Here is a 13774-nt window from a genome sequence, read left to right on the forward strand (position 1 = left end):
GTCTACTTTGGCAAGAAGAATAGGATAGAATAGAAAAGTAGATTGTTATTTAAATGAAGGTCTCCAGAACACAGGGATATCCCTGTATATGAACTGAAAAAACTATCATGGAGGAAAGGCAAATTATTGGGAACGTATATAGAATTTTGGGATTTATTGTAAATAGGGAAGTGTTGTACAAGGCCATAGTCAGACTCTATCTGCAGAATTGTGTACAATTATGGTATTCTTTCTTACAGGAGGAAGGTTTGTTTGGCTGATTCCTGGGGTGAAGGAATTGTCTTATGAGGAATAATTGAGAAGGTGACGCCTGTTTTCATTGAGGTTTTAGAGGAATGAGAGATTATCTTATTGAAATCTAAAAAATTCTCAAACAATTTGCCAGGATAGACTCTGGGAGAGTGTTTCCCTTTGTAAATAATTTCTATTTGTGGAGGAATGTAGGAGGTACAGTTTGAAAACAAGGGCCTCCCACTTATGATGGAGATAAGTTGGAATTATTTCTTGCTGCAGGTCACTTGACCTTGGAATTCACTTCCCCAGAGAGCAGTCGAGACTGGATCATTGACAGCATGACCTTGGAATATAATAGCAAAATCCCTCTTCCCCTCCCCTCTCTCCCCCTTCACTGAATTGCATAGTGTTATCTTCCATGTGCCTTCGTGTGTGTTGCCCGAATTTTCCAAAAGATGCAGTCTTTAACAATGAGACAACAAAATTATGAATCAACAGGTGGATTTGTTTTCGAAACAAAAATTGAACAAGCGACAAGAAGTCTCACCTAACTTCAACTCATTTTCATTACACATTAAAAGCAGCCAGGCACGTCACTCTGTCCCTGTTGATAGGCTAAAAGTATTAATCTGACTAGTATATTCTCGGGAGGTAATTTAAACACTTCTCAGTGGTGCAAAAAAAGCATTGTCAGATCAACATCTGATACGTCAGATTGGATTTTCCCTTCCACTGAAGTTAATGATTGTCTCTTACTCGAGTAAGAGATTCTCCTTACACATTGCTTCTTCGCCAGATCATACAGACTGTTTGTTGTTCACTATATGTTTCTTTGCCATTTTATTTCTTAATCTCTGGCCCTCTACCAGTTAAAAGGTTGATTAGCTGAACTGTCAAACAAACCGGATATTAATAGCTTTGATTTACGTAATGCTGTTAATGTAGTGAAAGGTCACAAAGCATTTCACAAAAGTGATAACAAAAAAAGGGAGATTAGGATAGGTGATCAAAAGTTTGGTCAAAGTATAGGCTGTAAGGAATATTTTACAGGAGGAATGAAAGGTAAAGAAGTGAAAAGGTATAGAGAGAGAATTCTAGAGCTTAGGACCTTGTTAGTTAAAAACACAGCCACCAACAGTGGGATAGTTAAAACTGGGATTGCTAAAGAGGCCAGAATTAGAAGAGCGTAGATTTCTTAGAAAGCAGTAAGGCTGGTGTAAGTTACAGAAATTGAAGAGGTCAGACAAGGGAAGGATTTGAAAAGAAAGATGAGAATTTAAAATTAATGCGTTAAGGCATTTAACATCCTTTTAATTGATGTTTTCCTTATAGCAAAATGTTACTGAGCGTAAATGAATAGGGTTATTGGAACATGTCATCTGGGATACTTTACTGGCATGTTCTAATGAACACCCATTGTCACAAACAGTCTGGATAGACAATAAGAAGTCTTGCAACACCAGGTCCAACAGGTTTATTTGGAATCACAAGCTCTTGGAGCACTGCTCCTTCATCAGGTGAGTCGAGGTATGTTCACAAACATGACATATACAGACAAAGACACAATTGCTAGGTAATTACAGATTGGAATGTGAAAAATGGTTGGAATGCGAGTCTTTACAACAGCAGAAATGAATTAGTACTTTCGGATTCGGCAGCCAAGAGATTCAATAAATGAGCTGAGGATCATTTTCAAATGCATTGAATTTTAAAAATCTCAGTATGGAATTCAAAATAACAGTAAGTTATTTTCCATATCACTAAGCATATGTTAAATTGATCAATTAAGGTTATAAAGCTATTTCAAGCGCTTTATTAAAGAACAGCTCATAGAGGTGTGCCCATCCAGCATCTGTAAATGATTTGTAATGGTGCAATCTATTATATGCCCTACTTAGTCTGATTTAATTCATTTACACAGGGTGGATAATAACTATGATGAGTTGATTATTATTGGAGTTAAATATAAAATCAAATTCAGAAGTTTATACAAAGAATTGCATTGGAAAAATCAAAGGATTTTGGGGTAGGGATCATTGAATGTTAGTGGCGCAATTAGCGGTGGCACAGTGGTCAGCACTGTTGCGTCACAGTTCCAGGGATTTGGGTTTGATTCCCAGCTTGGGCCACTACCTGTGTGGAGTTTGCACATTCTCCCCGTGTCTGCGTTGGTTACCTCTGGGTGCAATGGTTTCTTCCCACAGTCCAAAGAGGTGGGGGTTAGGTGCATTGGCCAAGCCAAATTGTCCCTTAGTGTCCCAGGATGCATAGATTAGAGGGAGTAGTGGAATAAATATGTCGGATTGTGGCAAAAGGGCCTGGGTGGAATTATTGTCGGTGCAGACTTGATGGGCTGAATGGCCTCCTTCTGCACTGAAGGATTTTTTAAAAACTGGAACTGATAAAATTAATATATACACGTTTAATGTTTGGAATGCTGAAATTCAGGAACAAATGACAATACAATTATGTTTCTACATTTAATCTCAGCTAAGATTTTCAAGATGAAATACAAAGTCTGTTTTGAGGGGAGGCAGTAGCCTCATGGTATTATCACTGGACTAGTAATCCAGAAACGCCGTGTATTTCTCTGGGGACCTGGGTTCAAATCAAACCACAGCAGATGGTGAAATCTTAATTCAAATAAAAAAAGACTGGAATTAATGGCTGTTAAGTCAATGGTCATTCATTGTTTATTAATTCATGGTCATTCATTCATTTATTGCCAATTGTTGTAAAAACCCATCTGGTATGCTAAGTCCTTTAGGGAAGGAAATCTGTCATCCTTACCTGGTCTGGCCAACATGTTTGATTTGATTTGATTTATTATTGTCACATATATTGGATGCAGTGAAAAGTATTGTTAGAGTCCTAGAGTCATTGGGGAGAAGGAAAGGAGAGGGTGCAGAATATAATGTTGCAGTTGTAGATAGGGTGAAGAGAAAGATCAGCTTAATATATGGTAGGTCCATTCGAAAGTCTGATGGTAGCAGAGAAGGAGCTGTTCTTGAATCGGTTGGCACATGATCTTAGACCTTTGTATCTTTTTCCTGTGTGACTCCAGATCCAATGTGGTTGACTCTTAACCATCTCCTCAAGGGCAATTAAGGATGGACAATTATTGCTGGTCCAGCTGGTGGTACCCATGTCCTACAAAAAAAATTTAAAAAGGTGTTGACTAGCATAGTAATGTGAGAAAAATATCTGTGGGATAGGCCTAACTTAAACAAATGTATGTAAAAATAAATTAACTTTTCTCAATATATCACAATTTCAACTAGCATACAAGGTTGTTCGATCAGTATTTATGGTTTAGCTTCTCTCTTCAGTGGTTTTGCATTGACCATATTCTCTGTACGCATACATGCTCCCACAAAGAACTTCACCAACTCATCATGTAAACCAGCCTCCTATCCATTGACTCTGTCCACACTTCCCGCTGCCTTGGCAAAGCAATCAGCATAATTAAGGACCCCATGCACCGCAGACATTCTCTCTTCCACTTTCTTTCTTCGGGAAAAAGATACAAAAGTCCGAGGTCATGTACCAACCGACTCAAGAACAGCTTCTTCCCTGCTGCTGTTTGAATGGACTTACCTTGCATTAAGTTGGTCTTTCTCTACACCCTAGCTTTGACTGTAACACTACATTCTGCACTCTCTCGTTTCCTTCTCTATGAATGGTATGTTTTGTTTGTGTAGCGTGCAAGAAACAATACTTTTCACTGTATACTAATACATGTGACAATAGTAAGTCAAATCAAATCAAAGTCGTTTGTTACTGGAATCCAAACTGAAAACTTATTCTCATTTAGGAATGCAACAACTTCTCTGAATGAACATAGGGGGCAATTCACCCAGCCCAGATTGAGGCTGGCACAATTCATACAAAGATAACTGGGATTCATAATTGTGCGATATGTGAAGATTTTTATATTGCTAAAGTGAAGTGAATTTTGTTTCTATATGAAGAGCATAAAGCACTGGGAGATGTGTGTGTGTGTGTGTGTGTGTGTGTGTGTGTGTGTGTTGGGGGGGGGGGAGTTGGAGTTCTCCTGATTGACTGCTGTAAGTTTTATGGATACGTTGAATAAATGGGATTTCAGCCAATTTTCTGCTAAATAACAACATCCGATTGGGAGAACCTCAAGGAGATTCCCAACGACTGATGATACCATAACGTGATGGTGATCAAGCCATTATCTAGCTTTTTCAACGAGAAAATTATTTCTGGTTGCAAGTTGCTCATGAAGACATAAAATATTTTAATATAGCAGTGAGTTTCTGATTGTAATCAAACACACTTCCTGAAGTTATTTAGCTTTACCAAATGTTCATGATTCATCTGTTTATTTTTCTTTTTTTAGGCAGTAGTCTTAACTTGATGAATATTAATCTGCCTTAAATCAACAAATCTTTAGAAGAGTGTCTTGAGAGCAAGTTATTTTTTAACAAATAATAGAGAATATACATGATGCAATTTTTACATGTTTTCATTCATTATCTTTAATTGAAGTGCTGTCAGAGTAGATAGCTTCCAATCTGCATACATTGACAGTTTGCTACTTCTAACCACATGGTGCTTCCAGCTACCTTTTAAAATGCATTTAGACCTGACATTATCTTTCTCACTTCTGTATTTATCTTGTGTGCATATGTAGGACTGCAGGGAAGTGCTTTGGGGCAGGCAGACTGGCAATTATAATATGTAAAGTGGCAACTGATTGAAGATTTAATTCTGCATTTTGATTTCAGCTGTCATTGCATGGTTTCCTTTCTTGCCAGTGCAAGATAATTAGGCACCCTGTAGTCGAAATTTCAGCCTTGCGTGTCATTCCTGCCTGCCCCTGCTCCATCTTTCCATGTGACCAGATTGTTTACTTGTCAGGGACCTTGTATTCATGAACGTGCGCATGCACAAACGCACATTTCCCCACACCCTCACCCACAGATGAGGTTTCTTCATAATAAGAAGGCAGAGCATACTGCTTTTGCAATCAAGGATTATAATTTTCCCCAGAATGATTCTATGAAGCAAATGCAGAGAATAAAAGAAATCATTGACCAGCAATACAATGGACAGGGCACAGGGAATATTAGTGAAAAAAGCTATTGAATGTCACTTGAATCTAAGTGGAGCATGTTTATAGATTCAGGTGATGAAGTTCCATTTATATTGTGCTGGTGCTGCCAAGTCCCAATATACAGATCCTCTAAACCTGTGGTATTAGCAGGCAGTAATGGTTTAAACACACCTGATATGAATAATGCCAATAGCTTTACCTTAGTCTTGCTTGTAAACCAAATTTCCCACCAATATTAACAGGACAAAGAACTGATGGTTCAAAGCGATAGTTCAAGAGGAGATACAATGTGGGTGCTCCCAAACACTTGTTCTCCCTGGATGTATGCTTCAACATTAACACGAGGACCAATGGCTTACTCCAAGATTGAGTGCTTGATGCCTTTCTACACTAGCCATGTACTTCATCATAGCCACAACTGCAAGATTGCCGCACACCAGTGTATGTTTCCCTAGGGGTGGGAGGACCAAGAGGGGGTTGGTGGAGTCTTCCTTTCAGCCATCACATTCAGCTGCCTGGCAGCAAGAGAAGACAAGCTGAAAATTTGCTGGGATAGGCCGGAGTTGTAATTGGATGGGCAGTGAGTTTAAAGAGATGGAGCTGTTCTTTAAATCACAGATTCTTGGTGGGATTCTACGGTCTTGCCCATTCTAAAATGGTAAAATCCCACCCAAGATCAACAGACCTTTCCATAGTCTGCCCCTTGCCTGTTCCAATTCCTGTGGCAGGTGGGACGGTAAAATTCCAGCATCTGCCTCTCCCACTGCCTGGGCAACGCCAAGGGGACAATGTCCAGCCATGACTCTCTCCCCGCTGAGCCAAGCACTCACCTGAACTCCTTTTCTGGTTTTGCTCACCAAGTGCACTTTGTGAGAGACATGTCGTGGTCCACAATGAGTGGACAATCTAACCAGGAGCAGGGAGGCAGAAATATCAGGTGTAAGGATGTGATAATTCCATTTAAATGTATTCAAATGGGCATCCCGCCCTCAAAAGTCACCCCTCTCTGTACCTGGTGGAACAGTAAAGGTGGCAGAGAGGGAATCCATGATTGGAGCAACTGGAATAACAGGAATGGGAGAGTTGAGTCTGTGATTGGAAGAACAGATCCATCTTTACCATGCTCTTCCAATTTCAATTTTACAGTCAGTTCCCACTCTCAGCAACAGCAACAACAACACTAGAATCAGTAGCTACCTTCTTCTCAGCTACCAATCACTCGACAGGATAGAGGGGCTGACAACAGAGCTCTGTCATAAAGAAAGCATTATCCCCCACCCCACCCAATAGAATATAAAGGATCAACTATTTGACATCAGAGAGCAGGAGGTTGAGATTTTCTCAGAGGAATTTTGCTAACAATTGTAATCACATGGAGCAAGCGCTCCTTCCTGGTGCTAACACATTCCCAGTGATGTTTAAGGTTGACACATCTGTGCCTCTGGCTTCTACCAAGGATCTGCTAGTAGCATCTGCAGGAATTTACAATCTGCCCCCAAATACATATCCCAGGTGACTGATGCCAACTTTCTTAGGGTTGCCACTTATATTTATTTTGTTACTGATGATGCCAGTCAAAACAAAAGAAGCCTTGGTTGTTCTGCAATATCTGGATTTTCACAGACCAGGGGGTTAGAGATTGCACATATGGTATTCTCGCTGCGCTTAGATTATTCAAGAGCATTTATCAATTAAAAATAATTCCACTGCATCCATGTTCAGCTGGAATGTAACCACTGGAAAAAATTACTGGGGAGACAATGGCCAAGTGGTATTATCGTTAGACAGTTAAACCAGAAACCCAACTACTGTTCTGGGGACTCAGGTTCGAATCCCACCATGGCAGATGGTGGAATTTGAACTTAGTAACAAAACGTCTGGAATTAAGATTCTATTGATGACCATGAAATCATTGTCAATTGTTGGAAAAACCCATCTGGTTCACTAATGTGCTTTAAGGAGGAAAATCTGCTGTCCTGACCTGGTCTGGTCTATATGTGACTCCAGAGCGACAGCAATGTGATTAATTCTCAACTGCCCTTTGATGGGCCGAATGGCCTCTTTCTGCACTGTAAGGGTTTCATGGTTCTAAGTGTTGTGAAACAATGTCACTGGCACTGAAAATTTAATTTTAATTCCTTCACCACTTAATTACATTTGATATTAAAAAGAACATGCAAAATGTATTTTTCCCATTTAAGCCTGTCTCTTTTATCTTTATCCTCCATTAACCCCATTTTTCTTTTCATCTCTGCTGTGCTTTCTGTACACATTTCAAATCCAGTTTATACTTAGCAATTCATACTCCCTGGTTTAAACTCTGCATGTTCAGAGCATTCTTCAATCTGACTGGTGAAGAATCTCACTGTTTCTGGTGCTGATAACAAATCACTGATGGGTGCTATACTGTATCAGGTGCACAATGATAGGAAATCTCCCCACAGAAGACCTTGAAAACTCTGGGCAGCTATTAGGGCAGGGAATGGTGAGCGACAATCCTTTGTTGCTGACCGCAGAATCTTCCCGTTATGCTACTATTATTCCTTTTACACTCAGCTGAAAATACATCCTTGTAATAAAGTGCCTGTCAGCAGCTGCTGTTGCTCAGTCTCAACATTATTAACAACTGCTACTCCCTTATATACATATACACTGTTTATGCATTTTATCTCCCTGACTGTACCGACTAAATTAGGTAAAAGGAAATTTTATGCATCATTGAAATTATCATCACAAATTGTAAACAATGCCAAATTCCCAAGTTCGTCATTCGATTACACATCTCTGATGTAAAAACTCATTTTCATTTCTAAAGCACAAAAACCACAGCTGTCAAATGTCTGCAGTGATCTTCTTCAGCTGGCCGGCGAGAACATTAATAACATCACACATCTCCCAATGTGAAACGAACTCCAATAAAGGTCAAACACAAATCGAAGAAATTACACAAAATTAAATAATCTCAGAGAGTATCAGTTAAAAGCAATATTTCATAGATGGTCGGATGACACACACGCTTTGTTTTAGTGGTTAATCATGCCATTAAACTCTCTTGATAGAATTACTGCTCTATAATTTAAATATGGTATTAATTATATTATACAATCATGAGAAACCAATGCATTCCATACCTACCAGACATTTTTTTGGAATGTGTTCTCACAGTTAGTAATTTATATAGTTACAATCAATCATTAGATAATCTGGCACTTCAGGACTCTCCATGTATTTTTTTTGCAATTAAATTTGACACTATGGTAAATTTCTTCCTTGTAAACATTCACCATTAATGATCTTGTGCTTCATTAGCTACTTACTCTGTTTTTGTCTTGCGGTTTTCAGAGAAGGCAAACCAATTAGAAAAATACGTAGCAACATTTTGTCTCAGCTTGTCCAACGCTTCAGTAGCGAAGTGCAGACTGCAGGAGATGGACCAACACTAATTAGGATTGACTAGACTGCATTCGATGCTCACGATGTGATCTCTTCTCCATGATGGAGATCTGATGCAAACTGGATGATTGTTCTGAGGAACTCTTGCATTCAGTCCACAAGCATCACCCGGGCTTCCTGATGCTTGTCACCTTGCTGCCACTCTGACCTTTCTGTGTAAATACAGCCTGCAATGGTGGTTCCAATGAAGCTCAGTGCAAGCATCTTTCTTTCAACTTGGCACTTGATAAGCTTTTGGACTCAACATTGAGTTCAGCAATTTTAGATCATAGCCTCTGCCATCATTTAAAGGCCTTCCTCATGAATTACGCTCCTGGGACAGAAGTCTCATTCAGCAAGAGTTGCCAGCCAGGGGCTCGGCAGCTCATGTGCTCACCAGTGCCACAGGGACAGCTGCAGGAAAAGACCCACAGGACTCCCAGGATCGTGGAGCAGTTCAGATCACAGGTAAATAATTTGGAGGAGTGGAGAGAGGGGTGCAGTGGGGTTGGCAATAAGGGCAGGGGATGGCTTTCAGTACCTTCCTCCCACTTTCCAATGTTTGGCCACTTGATCAGGTATTGGGTACCTTTGGAAGAAGGAAACACCCATGACCGAATCTAGAAGGTGACAAAAGCAAATTACTGCGGATGCTGAAATCTGAAACCAAAAGAGAAAAAAATGCTGGAAAATCTCAGCAGATCTGGCAGCATTTGTAAAGAGAGGAAAGAGCTGACATTTCGAGTCCAGATGACCCTTTGTCAAAAGCTGAAGGTGACAAATTGGCCTCATAGTTTTAGCTTCCATGCATGTCCCATAGTGACATATCTGCCGGCAGCTAGATGTAGACTAGAGGCTGTGGGATTAGCTCCTCGGGTGGTCATTAATTGGACACTTAAGGAACTCAGTCAGCATCAGTGTGGAAAGGTCAATTGTTTGCCTGCATGCTGCAAGCAAGATTTGATGAACATTAAGATGAGAAAGACATGATAACGTTACTAAACTGCAGAAAGCTGGTGAGGAGGAAATCTGGACAATGCAATATTCATAGCTTTACATTTTCCCTAATTCACCAGGAGACATGTTCTATGAGAGATATGGTTACAAGGAGAAATCTGAATCCTATCTGGATTATTGGCACATGTCTGAAAAGGCAATGCATTCAGATTACTTTGACCACCAACAGCAATGGAAAAGGCTGTGTCTCCAGAGTTATGAGAAAGAGGTGACTCAACTGCTAGAGGAAGTGACCGATAATCCTGAGTGTGAGGCTTAACCCCTTGTTTGTAAGGAGGGTAACTCTCCTCCACTGTGATGGAACATTTTCACACAATCCCATAAACAACCAATATAAGAGACAGAACTGATAGCGGATGGAAAAGATTCGTCCCAGTTTGGCAACAGCAGATTATTTATCAAGAGAGTTGATGTCTACACTGTTTTGAAAATGTTTCTATGAACTCAATGAAGTCTAATAAATAGCTGAAAAAAGCCATCCTTCTCAGAACTAAATTCTGGTGGAGACAGAAAGGTGGAAGGATTGCAATATGCCCTTCCAACCCCCAAGCTCAATCACATCAGAGAGAACAGAAAGCTTCTCTCCACAGATGCTACCTGACTTGTTGAATATTTCCAGTATTTTGTTTCTAATCTCTTTACTGGTTGATATTTTCATGACATTTTGCATTTATATAGCACCTTTAGCATATTTATATCCCACAGGGTGTTTCACAGTGAAGTTATCAGAAAATCTTGACACTGAGCTTTATAAAGAAATATTAAGAAGGGTGACCACAAGCTTGCTCAAAAATAAATATACTTTCCAGAGCAACTTACAGAAGAAGAGAGATATAGAGAGATTCAAAGACTCATAGGGAAGGAATTCCAAAGGACCAGGCAGCTGAAGCTACAGCTACTTATGGTGGGACCATGGAAACTTAGCATGCATGAGAGACCAGGATTGGAGGAAGAGTTCTCAAGCATTGCAGAAGGTCACAGAAATAGGATGCGGCAGGGCCATGGAGGCAATTCAACACAGGGGGGAGAATTTATTTTTTTGGTCATTATTGAACCCTGATCCAGCAATACCAAAAATTAAAATTCTCATCCTTATGTTCAAATGTCACTTGTTAGTGAGTTTGGACACCTGTTGAGCTAAACAGACCACCAATAAAGAGGCCAAGTAACTGGAATACTGCATTGTGAGCAGAGCTCTCGAGGACCATAACCAGTAGATGGATACAATGACCAACAAGGGAAGGAGAAGCCAACAACAGCCCTTTCTCTGATTGAAGTGTCAAGAGGAGAGATAGCTCCACACTCATACAAGTATGTATTTTACAAATCTTGCATTTCAGTTGGTGGCCAGCAGCGATTGCTGTAAAGACTATTAGCTACATCTGTGTCAACCTGATGGATGGTGCATTTCCAGATATAGGGAGTTCATATTTTGTGCCTGTCATTCTGAGGCTTAAGCACCAAGAGACTGGAAGCAGCGCCATCATTTTTGTTTAGTTCAATATATTTTGATCTTGGGTGCTGTTATTATTGTATTGTCTCCTGGTACTTGTCTATAGTGAGGTCGTGGTGAATGAGGTCTGGTGGTACAGGCATCCGGGCCTCAAAGCCAGAAGTTTCAGGTTGGAGTTCCACACCAAGACTTGATGACCAAGCAGTCAGAATTGCCCAAAATGTTTATTGCCAATCTGTAAATCCTTCCAATACGTGCCAGTCAGACAGTTAGAGGGGGAGAGATTCTTGGTCAGTCATGTGATGGAAAGGATGTTGGAGCCTCTAACATTGGTGACCTTAACTCCAGACTACAACATGAATTTAAAAGTGCATGTGGCCACAATCTCCCCGAGTGATCTGCAAAACAGCACCACTTGGCTCTTTTGGAAAAAAAACACTTTACAAGGTACCAGAAAGCTGCTAGAACTATCATCATGAAACTCCACGAGGGATTTTTCCCGTTCCGCCCGCCACAGGAATTGGAGCAGGTGAGAGGCGGACCATGCAAAAATCTGTTGGCCTCGGGTTGGATATTCTAGTTTTGGGGTGAGTGTGGCCAGAAAATCCTGCCCAATGTCTTCCGGAGGGAAGGCAAAAAAACAAGAGAAAAAGTATGTTGGACACAGGCAGTGGAAATATAAATTGATCGATATGTTGCCAGAAGCAAATTTTCATTCAGGAATGATTTTGATACAAAACATATCTCAAGGTTATACCATACAGATTGTGGAGGAACAAAGACGTTACCAGGTTCCAGAACAGGAGACAAATTATTATATCATCCAGAGAGTACAGAATATCGAAGAGGCAGAAATACAGCATATTATTTTCCAGCCAATAAACACAGGGTCATAAAACTGTTTCCTGCAACAGATTATAAAATCATTTTACAAATGAAAAGTTATTATTTCAAATTAAGCCACTTCCCATGATTCAATGTCTTTTTTTTTGTCACCCGTGACGGAACAACTCGAATATTGAACATTCACTATGTTTCTCACTCCAACTGTGTTGTCAGACCTGCTGATATTTCCCAGCACTTGCTGTTATCATTTCAGCTCTCCAGCATCCGAGCTATTTTGTTTTCATTTCACAAAACAACTGACTGGCCTTGGAGACTTTCTAGAGCTTTAGCACCCTTTGCTTCAAAATTGTAATACTTCAGCTGAAACCAATCTTCCAGCACAATCACCCTTTATTTACAATGTGCGTAAAGTGCCATTCGACCATTACAGAGTACCAGTCAAGTCCTAGAGTCCTTCCACCGCTGGCCTGAGTGCAGCCAGTTGGTTTTAACCCCTGCTGTTCCTTCCCTATTGAGTTGAGCCTTCACTCGACTAATAGGGATTTTGTACTGTATGAGACACATGGGAAGATCTATTCATAATCCTCCCTGGCCATCATAATATCTCTCCCCACCTCAAATCCATTTCTTCCCCAACATGCCCACTGTGGGAAGACCGTTTTCACCACTTGGCGATCAGCTTGGGGTCAATCTGAGGCACAACCGGATCAAGGGTTGTGAAGCAGATTAAAGACATTGCTACCCAAGGGACAGCCATAAAGCCATGAATGCCAGTTCTTTCTGAAATCTTGTTTCAGTTGTGGTGCCAGTCTCGTCCACTTCCATCTTGGAATCCGTGGTCTCATCACCCGGGATCTTGTATTCTATGAAACCCCACAGGGTGATATATCTATTGACAATCACCCATGGCCATCATAACAAAAGTGCTGAATTATTCTTTTCAGTGAACTCATCATTATGATTAACATTTGTGCATCTGCACCTATAAAGTATCTCTTCTTTCCTGCTTATAACTTGCACCTCTGCTGGATCCACTTCACAGTGGAAGAGTAATGCATAAGAATAGCAGCCATGCACCTTTATTGAGAAGAATTCAACAGCTAGTACATGGTAATTCCTGACCACAAACATTAATTTGACTTGCAAATATCAACATATATGACCAACATTTACAATTAAAATAGTCCATAAAGATAGGTTCAATGGAGAGTCATAGAATCACACACTGCAGAAGAGGTCCCTTGGCCCATTTTAGTCTGCACTGACACATTAGACCCTGAACCTCCACTTCATCCCATCTTTCAGCACTTGGCCCATAGCCCTGAATGTTATGATATGCCAAGTGCTCATCCTTCTTAAAGGATGTGCGGGCTAGGTTGATTGGCCATTATAAATTGCCCCTCAGTTTCCCGGGATGCGTAGGTTAGAGGGATTAGTGGGTACATATGTAGGGATGTGGGGATGGGGCCTGGGTGGGATTGTGATTGGTGCAGACTAGATGGGCCAAACGGCCTCTTTCTGCACTGGAGGATACTATGATTCTATGATATGAGGCAACTTGCCTCTACTGCCACCCCCCCCAACACCATGTGGTAAAATAGTTTTTCCTCATATCCCCCCTGAACCTCATGCCCCTCACATTGAAGCCCCTCCTAAATACTTCAGCATCTATTAATGGAACCGTCGTATCACCTAGAGGTTCTATAATG

At 40.6% G+C, this 13774-nt stretch overlaps 1 pseudogene; it reads left to right on the forward strand.

Annotated features, from left to right (window-relative positions):
- Positions 1 to 9693: 9693 nt before the first annotated feature.
- Positions 9694 to 10103, forward strand: LOC145351660 (NADH dehydrogenase [ubiquinone] 1 beta subcomplex subunit 9 pseudogene; annotated as a pseudogene).
- Positions 10104 to 13774: the final 3671 nt, after the last annotated feature.

This window comes from Carcharhinus amblyrhynchos, chromosome 13 (assembly GCF_965287045.1).
Source record: "Carcharhinus amblyrhynchos chromosome 13, sCarAmb.v2.hapA, whole genome shotgun sequence".
Taxonomy (NCBI): Eukaryota; Metazoa; Chordata; class Chondrichthyes; order Carcharhiniformes; family Carcharhinidae; genus Carcharhinus; species Carcharhinus amblyrhynchos.